Raw genomic sequence first — 14,848 nt, 5'->3', positions numbered from 1 at the left:
GGTAAATAACTCGCTGAAAAACGGGTTGTACTAAATAGAAATTAATAGTGGATACACACCAATTTCGGTCATAGAAGTGGAGAAAAGTGTAGAGATAAAATAAAAAATGTATGGCGCGATAACCTCCGAAGAGATCTAAGGCCGAGCTTCTCTTCCAATTTTCGTCGTGCTCCTCTTGATTTTTCCCTACAAATTGGCCGGACGGGACATACATGTTTTATGCCGACTCCGAACGGCATCTGCAAGGCAGATGAGTTTTCACTGAGAGCGTTTCATGACAGAAATACACTCGGAGCGCTTGCCAGACACTGCCGAGGGGCGACCCCGCTTAGAAAAATTTTCTTCTAATTGAAAAACCTTATTTCTAAAATTTTGATGTTGCTTTGTCCGGGAGTTGAACCCAGGGCATACGGTGTGATAGGCGGAGCACGCTACCATCACACCACGGTGGCCGCTAAAATGGAGAGACATAATTCAGTTACAACTGAGTATAAGTGCATATAAAGTTTCGGTGCATATGTGTATACATCTAAAAAAAACAACACATTTATTATAAAAGTTTTAATCAGTGTTTCACCAATGTTGTAATTGTATAATTAATGTTAACAATAAAGTAACAAGTAAAATAAATCTAGTGAGTCTATTAAAATAAAGTTTATTTTCCAGATTATTGTTCCAGTTTTGCTCGTCAGTGTATAAGCACGCATTTGTACGCACAATCGCATTTAGAAATATTTTAAAATTGCAGCCACTTTCCCGCTATGCTGCAAATGCACTCGATTAAAATGTTTCAACAAATTATCGCTTGCACATACATACTTACATATCGATAAGCATATTTAAGCAATTACATGCGCACTTAACATTCAAATTTGTTTATTGCCACTTGATTTGTTTGCGTATTTTCTGGTTGATTGTAATCGGACTACAAGAGCTGGAATGAAAATCAACACATGTGTGTGTTTATAATGATGTAGTGATGCACACAATCCAGAGCATGGGTTGTCGCGTTGTGTGCTTGCCTTGGCACCCGCGTCGTTAAAACCAACTCCAGCGGAGCGTAAGTTCACGATAGAAAACTGAATAAACTGATAAATTTCATGATCACATGATACTTGAGAGTGATCTTAATGGTAATTTGAGATCAAATTGGATTTGAGTTACACGGCTTGAACCACCCATTCAAATAGTTTACATGGATACATAACTTTTTTTTATTGTACTATCCATAGTTGTGGATGATGTAGCCATAGATTGTTTTCAGCGTAAGAGCAAGGGGCAAGTCGTAGTACCAGTGAATGTGGCTTGTTTGTTATTGCGAAAGATAACCAGCTTTTACTTAAAAATTCGAGCACGAGCAATTGTTTGCTCTTTGTTCGTGAAGCGTGAAGCATTCCAGTGTACCACATGATCCAACGATTTTTGCAGGGGAATGACTGCTCCCATATCATACAAATTTTTGTGCATTCGATAAAATATGATTCGTGGCATTATACATAATAAGCCGCACAATGCTATGCTAAATGTTATGGTTTACTTGTGAGATGCCGGTAATACACACTCAACAACTGGTAAAGTCAGAAGATCAGTGCTCTGCCTAACTGTGCATATATGCGTATTTACCAAATTAGTCATATTTGTAATTTTCCACACATTAATTTGTTTATTTATTTGTGAAACATAAAGCATTATGCTCGCACGTACGCTGTGGTGTTTATTGATAGAGAGATATGATAATGATATTTAAAAACCATAAATAATATTTGAAATATAAAAGTAAAATAAAGATATATTTACACTTAAATACACTATTTTAAACATTTATTTTTATACCCGCTGTACTTGTACACAGGGTATTATAACTTTGATTGGATAACGGTTGGTTGTACAGGTATAAAGGAATCGAGATAGATATAAACTTCCATATACGAAAATCATCAGTATCGAAAAAAAAATTTGATTGAGCCATGTCCGTCCGTCCGTCTGTCCGTTAACACGATAACTTGAGTAAATATTGAGATATCTTCATCAAATTTGGTACACGAGCTTATCTGAACACAGAATAGATTGGTATTGAAAATGAGCGAAATCGGGTAATAACCACGTCCACTTTTTATATATAACATTTTGGAAAACACAAAAAACCTGATTATTTAGTAAATAATACACCTAGAATGTTGAAATTTGACGTGTAGATTGATATTGATACTCTTGATAAAAATTTAGAAAATTTTTTTAAAATGGGCGTGGCACCGCCCACTTGTGACAAAATCAATTTTACAAATATTATTAATCATAAATAAAAAAAATCGTTAAACCTATCGTAACAAACTTCGGTAGAGAGGTTGCCTTTACTATAAGAAATGCTTAGAAGAAAAATTAACGAAATCGGTTAAGGACCACGCCCACTTTTATATAAAACATTTTTAAAATGGTCTTTATATCAGTGGAAGGAAGGAACTTTATATCAATGGTGTTTCATTTCCCAAGTGGACTTATAACAATAAATAGGAAAAATTTCAAATTTTAAAAAATGGCCGTGGCAAAGCCCCTTTTATGACTAAGCAATTTTCGATGTTTCGTGAGCCATAACTCGAAGAAAATTCTAAACATTTCTCCTTATTTTCCCAACCAGAGTCATAAGCTTTGTTTGTCTCAAAATAATGGCCTTCATACCACTCAAATTTAGTGATGATAAGAAATAATAATTTTTTGTCGTTATTATCTCTATAATAAAAAAAAAATAAATCTGGTACGATTTAGACCGAGCTGCCTTTCCAATTTGCGTTGTGCTCCTTTTTAATTTTTCGAACAAAATGCCGGCTCCGAACAGCAGCTGCAAGGCAGATGAATTTTCACTAAGAAGCTTTGCCTAGCAGAAGTACGCTCGAAGTGTTAAATGGGAGTTTTCACAAAATCAGACCCCTTTAAACTAATAAACAAATTCCAAATTGCACTGTCCAAAAACATTTACGTGCGTTGAAGTTAGGCTACTCCATTAGCTGAGCTCTAATTTGATAAGAAGATATTTTAAAAATTCTTTAAATTCGTTATCATAGTTGCAAAGATATTTATGAAGTTGCCTTTCTTTTACAAACATCAAATCAAGCTGCGATGAATTTGGTATATTCTTTTTTATAATTCGAAACAAATCTTAAGATTTTTGGAAGAACGTACGACGCACAGTAAAAATCTAAACTTTGAAAGAAATGGTGTCACGACCGTTACTGGAAAAGGACAAAAATAACATGAGAACTAGAATTTTAAAAAGTTCACGAAAAGCTTTAATTTTTTGCATACCTGTTAAACAACATCTAAATATTACAAGACCGAAATTTCATCAAGAAAGCTTAAGCCGTTTAATAATTTTGTTTAACATTTTATAAGCGTTACGACCGTAACATTAGGTACATTTTCATTGAGACTGGAGGCAATATACCTCAATCTGATTTTTTTTGTATTCAAGCGGTGAATGGATCAGATTGAACTATACAAAGCACCTGAGCGACATTTTTTAACACTAATAACTCAGAAAGGGTTATGAAGCGTTTTTTCCCTGACAGTATTTTCAATAGATGCAATTTCAAATTTAGATATGGTTAGTTGGTTTTAGTGAGTTTAGTGGAAACCTTTTACAGTGTATGCTATGGAAATGAGTTCCACACAATTTATGAAATTATAATGCCGCGACTGCTAAGCTCCTTTTTGACCTTTCCTCGTCACTAAGTACTAGTTTTTAATTTAGCTCACTATATTTCTAACTCCTTGAAGAATTTATATCCATATGACACTTCTTCAGCACTGAAAGTCTCACTCAATTCTATGCGCAGTGATTTCTGAGTGATGCGAGTACAAATACACACAGACAGACAGACAAATATTTTTTTTTTGCGGGGTGCTGAAAAATGCCGAATGTACCATAATTGCTGCCGTCGCAGCAACCGTGTGTCCGTAAACTAAAAAACAGCCCCGTTTTGGAACCTTCGCCCATTCCGGTAACACTTTCGCATTACTTCACAGTGGCGTTCCATATTTCTGATTTTTTAAGAGCCTACTGTTGTCCCTGCGTCCAGGTTCCCGCTATTTGCTCTGAGTGTCGATTTAACCGCCACTGCTTCGCATGCGCATTTCTCTGCGCTCCCTCTCAGCATCCATCAGGCGTGTCATTACTATAAATGCCTTTTTGCTCACTGCAGTCCAGCACTCTTTCCTGTTGCACATTTGTGATACTAAATTTCTCGTGGTAGGTTCCTCCCCAAAGACTCCATGCAAGGCGAGTCTTTCCTCGTGGAAACGGGGCAGTGGAACATGACGTGTTCTGCGTTTTCTAACTCCGTGGTACACATTGGACAATGAGGATCTTCCTCTATCCTACGCTTCCATAAATACTCTTTGAAACCGCCATGTCCACTCATTCAGACAAATATTCAATACCGCTTATTTGGGCTCACGGGGTAGAATAAGGACCTCTTATAAATTTTTCTGAAACATCTTCAGTGTGCAGACATCGGACCTGTTAGAATTTAACTATACATACATATATGTATAGACTATGAAGGTTTCACACAAAAGTGTGGCGACCGCAACAATGGAAACTGTTATATGATATACTTTTCAAAACTGAAAAAATCCTTAAATTGGAAGAGAAGAAAGAAGTTTTTTTCAAACAACTGCCAAAGCAGGGCCTCGAGCCTATATTTCTTAGGGCCTTGAGCCTATATTCCAACCCATGATCTTGCAAATCAAAAACAATAATTTCTTAACAAAACCGGTCATATTCAAGCCAAATTACTCTATTTAAATTGCCTCTAGTTTCAAAATCGTCCATCTCCAATGGTGCCTACGTTCAAAGCCGGTCATCTCCAACGACCAATAGCAATTCGCAATTTTGTTATTCCCGTATATTCTGCCTGTCACGAACAGCGTTGCCATACGTGATAATTTATCTTCAAAATTAAGATTTTTTTGACCTTTTTTTGTAAGAAATCTTCAAATAAAGTTTTTCAGATTTCCAAAAATTGCACTGAAAAAATCTTAAAAAATTAAGATTTTGATATGTCTGATTTTTATTTTCGAATAGTTACAGACTAAACTCCCTTAGACCGCTAGTATTTTTAACCGAACTCTATTTCAATCACTGAACATTCTCGTAAGAGATATCTATGTACCTGACCTGTTTAAGACATAAGTTATATTTTTACTTATTTGGGGGTTTTCACAGCAAAAAAATGTGGTTCCACCCGAAGCCAATAAAATTGTCTAATAAAAAATTTGTTTTCCGATCAAATTAACATGTTGTACACCTGTTAAATTTGAATTAGTCTAAGTAATCAATTGATTAGGTGGTTTTTTAATTGAGAGTGATTATTTTAACTTCTTTTCAGAAACAAGTTTTTATTAAATAATTTTGATTGAAAATAGCCAAAAAATTATTATTTTTAATTTTTTTAATTGTTACCATTTCTTTTTAATTATATACTTAATTCCATAACCATTGCCACGAAAATCCATAATCATTACGATAAGTAATCATTATTTAACAGGTCTCATCTATCTAACACATATGAAAATATTGGATGACACAAAAGTTAGAGTTTCGTAACGGATTGAGCCTATTAGAAGAATGGAAGGGAGTTTGCTTACGAAATACTATATGAACATTTTAATAAGTTCCTATGGGGAAATAGATTTTGAGTTCATTCCCTAAGGCTTTTTTACACGAGTCGGAGCCATACGTCCGAAAATCGGCCAGGAAATCGGTTCCTGTAAAAGAGTCATTAAGAATCATTTTGTGCAGATTTTTGGGTATAGAGAAGATTTTTTTGCTACCTAAATCCTCAAGTGAAAATTTTTTCTATAAAAAGAACATTTTTCGTCCCCTTCCTCTGGTAACACTGGTCACGACGTATTTTGTGTCAGCTTTAGAATAGTTTCGTTTATGAACGCTTCATTTGCAAACAAATAATTTAAAATGTTTCTCTGAATACTTATTTTTTGCGCCAATAGGCACCGACAGGTAATTTAAAAACCGGCCATATCCATACAGTTTAGTTTCAAATCCGGCTAACTCCATAGCTTGGTTTCAAAACCCGCCACCTCCAATTTATTTTAATAGTTTTTAGGTGTAATATACGAAACCGATTGTTTTGTATTAGTAATATGTATTTATATTATCATCACAAACACAAAAATAATAAATACCAATAGTTTTAGTAATTGGTCTCTTAAGAGCAGTTTTTTGCATTTTTCTCAAAAATGAATCGAGTGGTGATGGCCGGATTTGAAAATAGGCGATTCAAATAAAAAATTGGTTGCTCATACGCAGTGTTGCCCATAGTCCATTTTATAAGAAGATCTTTCTTCATGGTATAAAGATTTAAGTAATCACGTTGATGTGCTTTATGTAAGTGTAAGCGTAGTAAATGGTATTGGCATGCTCTAGGGGGGAATGCAGGATGTAAGTGTAAGTGTAGTCACTACACTGACCCGTAATGTTAAACAATAGGGGGACTCATGATAGCATATAAACTTATAAGGTGTAAAATTATATCCATTTACACACGCGGTTATATGAACGCACCTAGTAATACTCTTGATAAACTTGATTGTTTTTCAGCTGTATTATTTCCAAAAAAATTTTTTTGATTGTTATACAAATTAAAAAATACCAAGATTAAGTGAAAAATAAAAACTAAAACGCCTTTACTTGCTGATGTTGGAGATTTTTGATGAAAATGCCGTCTGTAATATCTGCAAGGTTGCATTCCTTTGAGTTTACCGCGTTTACACAATGAAATGTGCGCGTAAATTTATACAAATTGTGTAAATGATTTTTCATACAAAATTTGACAGCTCGTGCGTAAACTAGATAAATTTATACGTTTACACACTTTATAAGGCATTTATACGGTTACATGAGTCCCCCTAATGTATGTACGTGGTAGAGTTTAAATGAGCGAAATCAGAGAACAAATTAGTTAATAGAAATTAACGAAGGCAGAAAAATAAATCGATAATATATAAAGGAGAAAGTGAAATGGCAAAGGAAAATAAGTAAATGCAAAGAATATGGAACAGAAACCGATGTAACTTCGATATTAAACCGATGAGGATGCGAAAAGAAATCAACAAGAAGTCGATGGTTCGGCGTTAATAGATCGCTATCGATGATAGCCGATAATAAAAGAATATTTTGTCGGTATCGGTTGTTACCCATAAGAAGTTATAAAAACCCCAAATAAACTATAGGTTGTCATTAATATTCTCCAACGTATATCAAAATTGACACGAAAAAAATTCAGAAATGATCCAGTGGTAGACCCCAAAATTTTTCGAAGACAGTACGGAAATTATACGAATGATCTGATTTAAACTCGAATTTTATTCCGAAACATGTTCCCGATATAGTATCCACTGCCATATATTTATCAAGCGATACCCTAGCTACCTCAGCTCCTAACAGTAGGCTTAATTGAGAGGTAAGTTCAAGCCAAACGAAACCATTCTCAGACTATCGAGCGGGTAACACAAAGTATAGTCAAACCGACAATACTACTCACACAGCCAAACAAACGAAATAATTTTAACATATTTTGGGCGAAATTGAAAACAAGTTTCGGCATCATTCAATAAGTTACCAGTGGTCCGGAGTTTTATAGTCTTTTTTGTTGGTTATGATGATTTTTCTACATCCTCGAATAAAAGAGCAAGTTTTGGCAATCCCTTGTCTTTTTATTTTTTGCAAACAAACCGCTTTCGCTGCCATTTTTCTCAATTTGATGGTGGAGTCATTATTTATTTCTTGGAAAAGTACTGTATCAATAAAAATCACTTTCTAACCGGAGTGACTGCATTCAATCGAAAACATGACCCAGCAAACGAACCCGGTAGGCTCTTATTCGTCAGTATATTTCCTTCGATACTCACAGTTAGCATTACGGTGAAACCTAACACCCGTAGAAATTTCCCTTCTCTCTCTCTGAGCATTCGAGTCCAAGGTTCCAAACCAGTTATAGATATATATAGCGAAAACGATTTTGATATCGCTGCAACTGTTATAATGACAGAAAGAATACCGATGAAAGCATAGGTATATAAGTACACAAATATTTAGAACATATTTAGTGACAGTTCATGAATTATCACTTGAATTTTAAGGCCGCGGCACAATGAAATTTTCCTATAGATGCATGTAACACAAGCTTATGCATACCAGTAACAAAAGCCACAATTAACCAAGCTGTTGCGTTTATAAATATGAAGGAACTTCAGACTTGGCAATGGAAATTTATTTCGCTTTGCCCATTCACATACAAAATTTCGCGAAGCACTATTATAAACATTGTCCCTATACAAAAAAAATGGATGCATATTTTGTGTCGTATTCATGTTAAACAAGAAAGGAAGGCTAAGTTCAGGTGTAACCGAATATTATATACTCAGCTGCCAAATTACAGATTGCAAAACTTTTAAATTACCTTCTTTAAAAGAGGGTGGTACCACGCCCATTGTCCAAAATTTCATTGATTTTCTATTCTGCGGTACAAGCTCAACCCACATACCAAGTTTCATCGCTTTATCCGTATTTGGTAATGAATTATCCCACTTTTTCGGTTTTTCGAAATTTTCGATATCGAAAAAGTAGGCGCGGTTATAGTCCGATTTCGTTCATTTTAAATAGCGATCTGAGAAGAGTGCCCAGGAACTTACATACCAAATTTCATTAAGATATCTCAAAATTTACTCAAGTTATCGTGTTTACAGACAGACGGACGGATGGACGGACATGGCTAAATTAATTTTTTTTTCGCCCAGATCATTTTGATATATAGAAGTATATATCTATCTCGATTAGTTTACGCCGTTACGGGGTACCGTTATGCGAACAAAATTAATATACTCTGTAAGCTCTGCTCAGCTGAGTATAAAAAGTTACCAATAAGTCGGAAAAATGTCAAATTCTTCTTCATATGCTTTGCTTGCAACAAAACTTGGAAGTTGGCTACTTTTTCATGTCAGATGGCACCATTGTCGCTCAATCTACCGTTCTCCATAAAAATACGTGCAATATACTCATAATGCATAAGATTGAGTAAACGCAATTATATGAAAAGCTGCTTATGTGACGGGGCTTTTATTTGGGCATTCGATTCACAAACAAAAAATCTTTTTTACTACCTAATTTTTCAAGCTCTAACAACAATCTTGTTGAAATGAAACTATAACACAAAACTCACATATCTTATCAATACACTAGGCGCCAAAATAAACAATACACACACATACGAACATTTATCTGCAAACACACCTACAATAGCCCTCATCGAATACCTTAGCAATATGTACCTACATACATAAACGTACACTACTAAAACTACAAACTGATAAGATTATCACTACTGAGTCAATAAATAGCCATGAACGAATGAGTAAATCGTATAGTCAGAGAAAAGTAAGTTGTAGATATTCTCATGTATTGTAGACTTTTATTTAGTCATTGAAATAAACAAGAGCAATAACTAACTATCGGAGACTGAGAGCGATCAGCTTAGAGCTCATAACCTGACAAATCTACATTTAGTTTAAAAAAAACAAGTAAGGAAGGCTAAGTTCGGGTGTAACCGAACATTACATACTCAGCTGAGAGCTTTGGAGACAAAATAAGGGAAATAACCATGTAGGAAAATAAACCTAGGGTAACCCTGGAATGTGTTTGTAAGACATGGGTATCAAATGGAAGGTATTAATGAGTATTTTAAAAGGGAGTGGACCTTAGTTCTATATGTGGACGCGTTTTCGAGATATCGCCATAAAGGTGGACCAGGGGTTACTCTATAATGTGTTTGTACGATATGGATATCAAATTAAAGGTATTAATGAGGGCTTTAAAAGGGAGTGGCCCTTATTTGTATATGTGAAGGCGTTTTCGAGATATCGACCAAAATATGGACCAGGGTGTCCCAGAACATCATCTGTCGGGTACCGCTTATTTATTTATATATGAAATACCACGAACAGTATTCCTGCCAAGATTCCAAGGGCTTTTGATTTCGCCCTGCAGAACTTTTTCATTTTCTTCTACTTAATCTGGTGGGTGTCACACCCATTTTACAAAGTTTTTCCAAAGTTATATTTTGCGTCAAAAAATCAATCCCATCACCATGTTTCATCCATTTTTTCGTATTTGGTATAGAATTATGGCATTTTTTAATTTTTCGAAATTTTCGATATCGAAAAGGTGGACGTGGTTTAAGTCGAATTTCGCCCATTTTTAATACCAAGATAAAGTGAGCTCAGATAATTACGTTAACTAAGTTTAGTAAAGATATGTATATCGATTTTTGCTCTAGTTATTGTGTTAACGGCCGAGCGAAAGGACGGACGGTCGACTGTGTATAAAATCTGTGCGTGGCTTAAACCGATTTCGCCCATTTTAACAGAAAACAGTTATCGTCATAGGATCTAGGCCTATACAAAATTTCACAAGGATTGGTGAATTTTTCTTTGACTTATGGCACTAAAAGTATTCTAGACTAATTAAATGAAAAAGGGCGGTGCCAGGGCGATTTTTAAATTTTCTTTTATTTTTGTATTTTGTTGCACCATATCATTACTGGAGTTGAATGTTGACATAATTTTCTTATGTATATACTGTAAAGATATTAAATTTTTTGTTAAAATTTGACTAAAAATTTTTTTTTTAAAGCGGGCGTGTTCGTCTTTCCAATTTTGCAAATTTTTATTTAGAGTACATATAGTAACAGGAGTAATCTTCCTGAAAAATTTCATCACGATATCTTCAACGAGTGCCAAATTACAGCTTGCAAAACTTTTAAGTTACCTTCTTTTAAAAGTGGGCGCCGCTTTATCCGTCTTTGATAATGAATTATCACCCTTTTTCGGTTTTTCGAAATTTTCTATATTGAAAAATTGGCGTGGTTATCGTCCGATTTCGTTCACTTCAAAAAGCGATCTGAGATGAGTGCCCAGGAACTTACGTACCAAATTTCATTAAGATACCTCAAAATTTACTCAGGTTATTGTGTTTACGGGCGGACGGACGGACGGACATGGCTAAATGAATTTCTTTTTTCGCCCAGATCACTTTGATATATAGAAGTCTATATCTATCTCGATTAGTTTATGCCCTTACGGATTACCGTTATGCGAACAAAATTAATATACTCTGTGAACTCTGCTCAGCTGAGTGTAATAAAAAGCAAATATTGTTGTTTTACAGATCCTTAACAAAGCTGCCAATTAGCGAGTGAGTTTAAAAAAATTACCCAGGATTTTCTTAGAACTGTAGGTTAGCCAATATTGTAAAGGCGAATTGTTTTCACTTGACATTAAAAAATATATATCAACAAAAATTTATAAAAATACTAGCTTTACCAGGCGCATGTTGTAACGCCCGAGATCGAATGGATGTTGCGTTATTTTTTCTGTTTTGTTTGTTGATAATTTAATTTATTTTACTCTAAATTGAATTGAATTTTGTACGCATATTTGGTGAAATTTTCTGTTAAACCATTTTATTCTTATATCTTATTTTATATTATTGTATAACTTTTACCGCTGATGATTGTTTCTTTGATTACATTCCGAAGAAGCATGACAGGTGAGCCAATTTTCAAAGTTGATATATGCGCAGGCATTCCTTTTGGTTCTAAGAAGTATAAAAATTCATTTGGATAATTCACAATTTTATCTTCATCTGTAACTGTGTCGATCGATTTATATTTCGTCACTTCACCAGGAAACTGATTTTGAAAGCGATCATTGATTTTGTTAACATGACCATTTTTGGGAGCTAAGATAGTTCTTTCGCATAGCCAAAAAACAAAAACATTTAAATTTAAAATTCTTAATTCTGAAATACGAGCCAAAATTTGGTGATGATCGAAGTATAGCAAACACGTTTTCATAGGGAACACACACACAGAATTTGATTTTTATAGACGATGTAGATAGACTGAAGCTAAACAATTTTTTTAACAGCGGCAGATTACTAAACGTCCAAAAGGCATAACAGCTAAACTCAACAATTCAGACAAACTTTAGGTGTTAAAATAACTTAAGTTTGTACGGCAGCCATAGTTTTTCCTCATTCCACATTTTACTGGAGGTTTTAGGACTTAACGTCACATAGCTCCTTACCAATTTTATTTATCCTACCATTACGACATCCAGATATATGCAGTGTAATATATTCCATTTGTGTGGGAGGTGCTACGCCCCCTTTTTCTCAATTCCATATTTTCTTGGTGGTGTTAAGGATTGACCTCAAATAACTCCTTACTGAATTTCAATGTTCTGGCATGTATACCTTCAAAGGTATGCAGTACCAAAGATTCCATTTGTACTGGAGGCTCCACGCCCCTTTTATATATCGAAATTATTTTTAGCCTAAAACCTTCCCGTTGATCGAACGAACCCGTAACCAAAATTTGGTGATGATTGATGTGTGTGAAATACGTTTCCAAAGCGAACACACACACACAGAATTAGATGTTTATATATATATGGCTAAACCGATTTGGGATTTCAAAATCAACTAATCTCTCCTTCCTGTATCTTTCCTAAAAATTTCATGGCAATCTGTCGAGCCGTTCTCGAGTTATGGAGTGACAATCAAAATGTACATATAGATAGATGTATGTGTATGTGTGTATGTACATATTTAATATTCAACAAGTGTAGAATGACGAAATTAACATATCTTATCAATACTTTTTTGTCCGGTGTGAGCTCAATCTCTTTTTGATTACACATTCGCAGTGTTGCCGTTGGGGTGACTTTAGTCGCAATTTGACCCTTTCTGAAAGCCAATCCCCCGGACAACGATCTTTTAAAATATGCAATATTTGAGCCTTTTTGAAAATGTTGGCGACTTTTGACCCCTTTTCTCTTTCAAAACTATGATGATTTTTTTTTTAAGTTTTTACGTAAAGATTTTGTAATACTCCTTCTAATTAGTTCACTATTGCATCGGCAATACTTAAGGAATCCATATTATCACTCTCGTCATCACTATAACTGTAACCCTGTAAAATTTGATCCCTTTGACACACGGCGTTAGTACCGAAAATATTGATTTACTTTCGCCTTTCGAAATCGTTTGCTAAGCATTTCGCATGGATAAGTGAGTATAAGTATACTTACAATGAAACAATCAATGTAAGAAACGAATTTGGACTTAACCCTCGTATTACTTTCAAGTACGTTATAAACAGAAAGCATACGGAGGATTTGGATTCCTCTTCGGACGTAGCCGCGGGCACTTGTTCAGAAACCAGTTTTCTCTCAGATTCAGATGTGGAACCATGTTCATTTTCAAAGAAACCAATAGAAAATTTGTAAAGGAGTGGGACTCTACGTTTATTTGGCTCAAGTTGCATTCAAACACGAGCCGGCCGATTTGTATGGTATGCAATCAGCTCCTCATGAATCAAAAAAATCATTTAAAATACCACGAGAAAACTAAAAAGCATGTAAGAAATATGAAGGATATATGTGAAGCTAAAAAAATGCAAATGAAACAATGTTTAGCCAGTGAATAAATATACACTTTAGCATTAGTTTTACCAAAACAATGTTACTAAATGCATTGTTACTAAAATAAACTTTACTTTTTGCATGTATTTGTATTTTATCGAATAGCTATATCCGTACTTTAGTAATTTTCTTCAATTGCCACACATAGAAATCCATACAAAAAAAAAAAAAAAAAATGTAAGGCGCGATAACCTCCGAAGAGATCTAAGGCCGAGCTTCTCTTCCAATTTGCGTCGTGCTCCTCTTGATTTTCCCTACACATTGGCCGGACGGGACCTACATGTTTTATGCTGACTCCGAACGGCATCTGCAAGGCAGATGAGTTTTCACTGAGAGCTTTTCATGGCAGAAATACACCCGGAGCGCTTGCCAAACACTGCCGAGGGGCGACCCAGCTTAGAGAAATTTTCTTCTAATTGAAAAACCTTATTTCTAAAATTTTGATGTTGCTTTGCCCGGGGTGCGAACCCAGGGCATACGGTGTGATAGGCGGAGCACGCTACCATCACACCACGGTGGCCGCCACCATGGGGGAACAAAAAAAAGGTAAACTGCTCTTCCTTGATAAAAGACGAGTTAAAGGCTATGCGATAACATTGCAAATGAAAAAAATCTAGATGCCCCTTTTTTCAATAGGCCCCCTTTTCTGTGCGACTTTTTAAAAATTTTGAGCGGCAACACTACATATTCGATTGCAAAATTATCTCAGAGAGGAATCGCAAATAGCAATCAATGTAGAGAACGGGGTTATAGTCAAATTGCTAAATGAAGCGGGAGTAACTACTCAGTTGTTTTTGCGACCAAAACACCTGTAGGCACCATTCAGGAAATTTCTTTATTTTTATGCACTACAGAAAACAATGCACATAAGTATTTGTTGGTATTTATGACCATCAAAAAAACTTTTGGTTTGAGTGCGGAATCGACGTCTAGCTGGGTCTGATTACGTAATTGATGGCATGCGCAACTAAACCTCTATCAGCAGCATCAGTTTGCATTTAATTGCATAGTTATACCTGCTTAGCAGGAACTAATTCCAATTAGAAACATAAAGTCCTCCATTATCAGTGGGCGCCTCTCCGATACTGGATGCCAAATTCTGTTGTCGATAAGAACACTCTCTGGCATGTGTTTCTTTATTCATTCGCATAACATGATCTTGTAAGCAAAGCCTTTGAGCTTTTAATCATTGCATCGAGTGAATGCATTGTAATTGGCAAGGCAATTTTCCGGAAAGTTAACAAAATTATTGACTTCCCCGTATGCATAATGCAATTATTTATACCCATCG

The sequence above is a fragment of the Eurosta solidaginis genome, chromosome 3 (genome assembly GCF_040869045.1).
Source record: "Eurosta solidaginis isolate ZX-2024a chromosome 3, ASM4086904v1, whole genome shotgun sequence".
NCBI classification, from domain to species: domain Eukaryota; kingdom Metazoa; phylum Arthropoda; class Insecta; order Diptera; family Tephritidae; genus Eurosta; species Eurosta solidaginis.
This window is presented reverse-complemented; position numbering follows the sequence as displayed.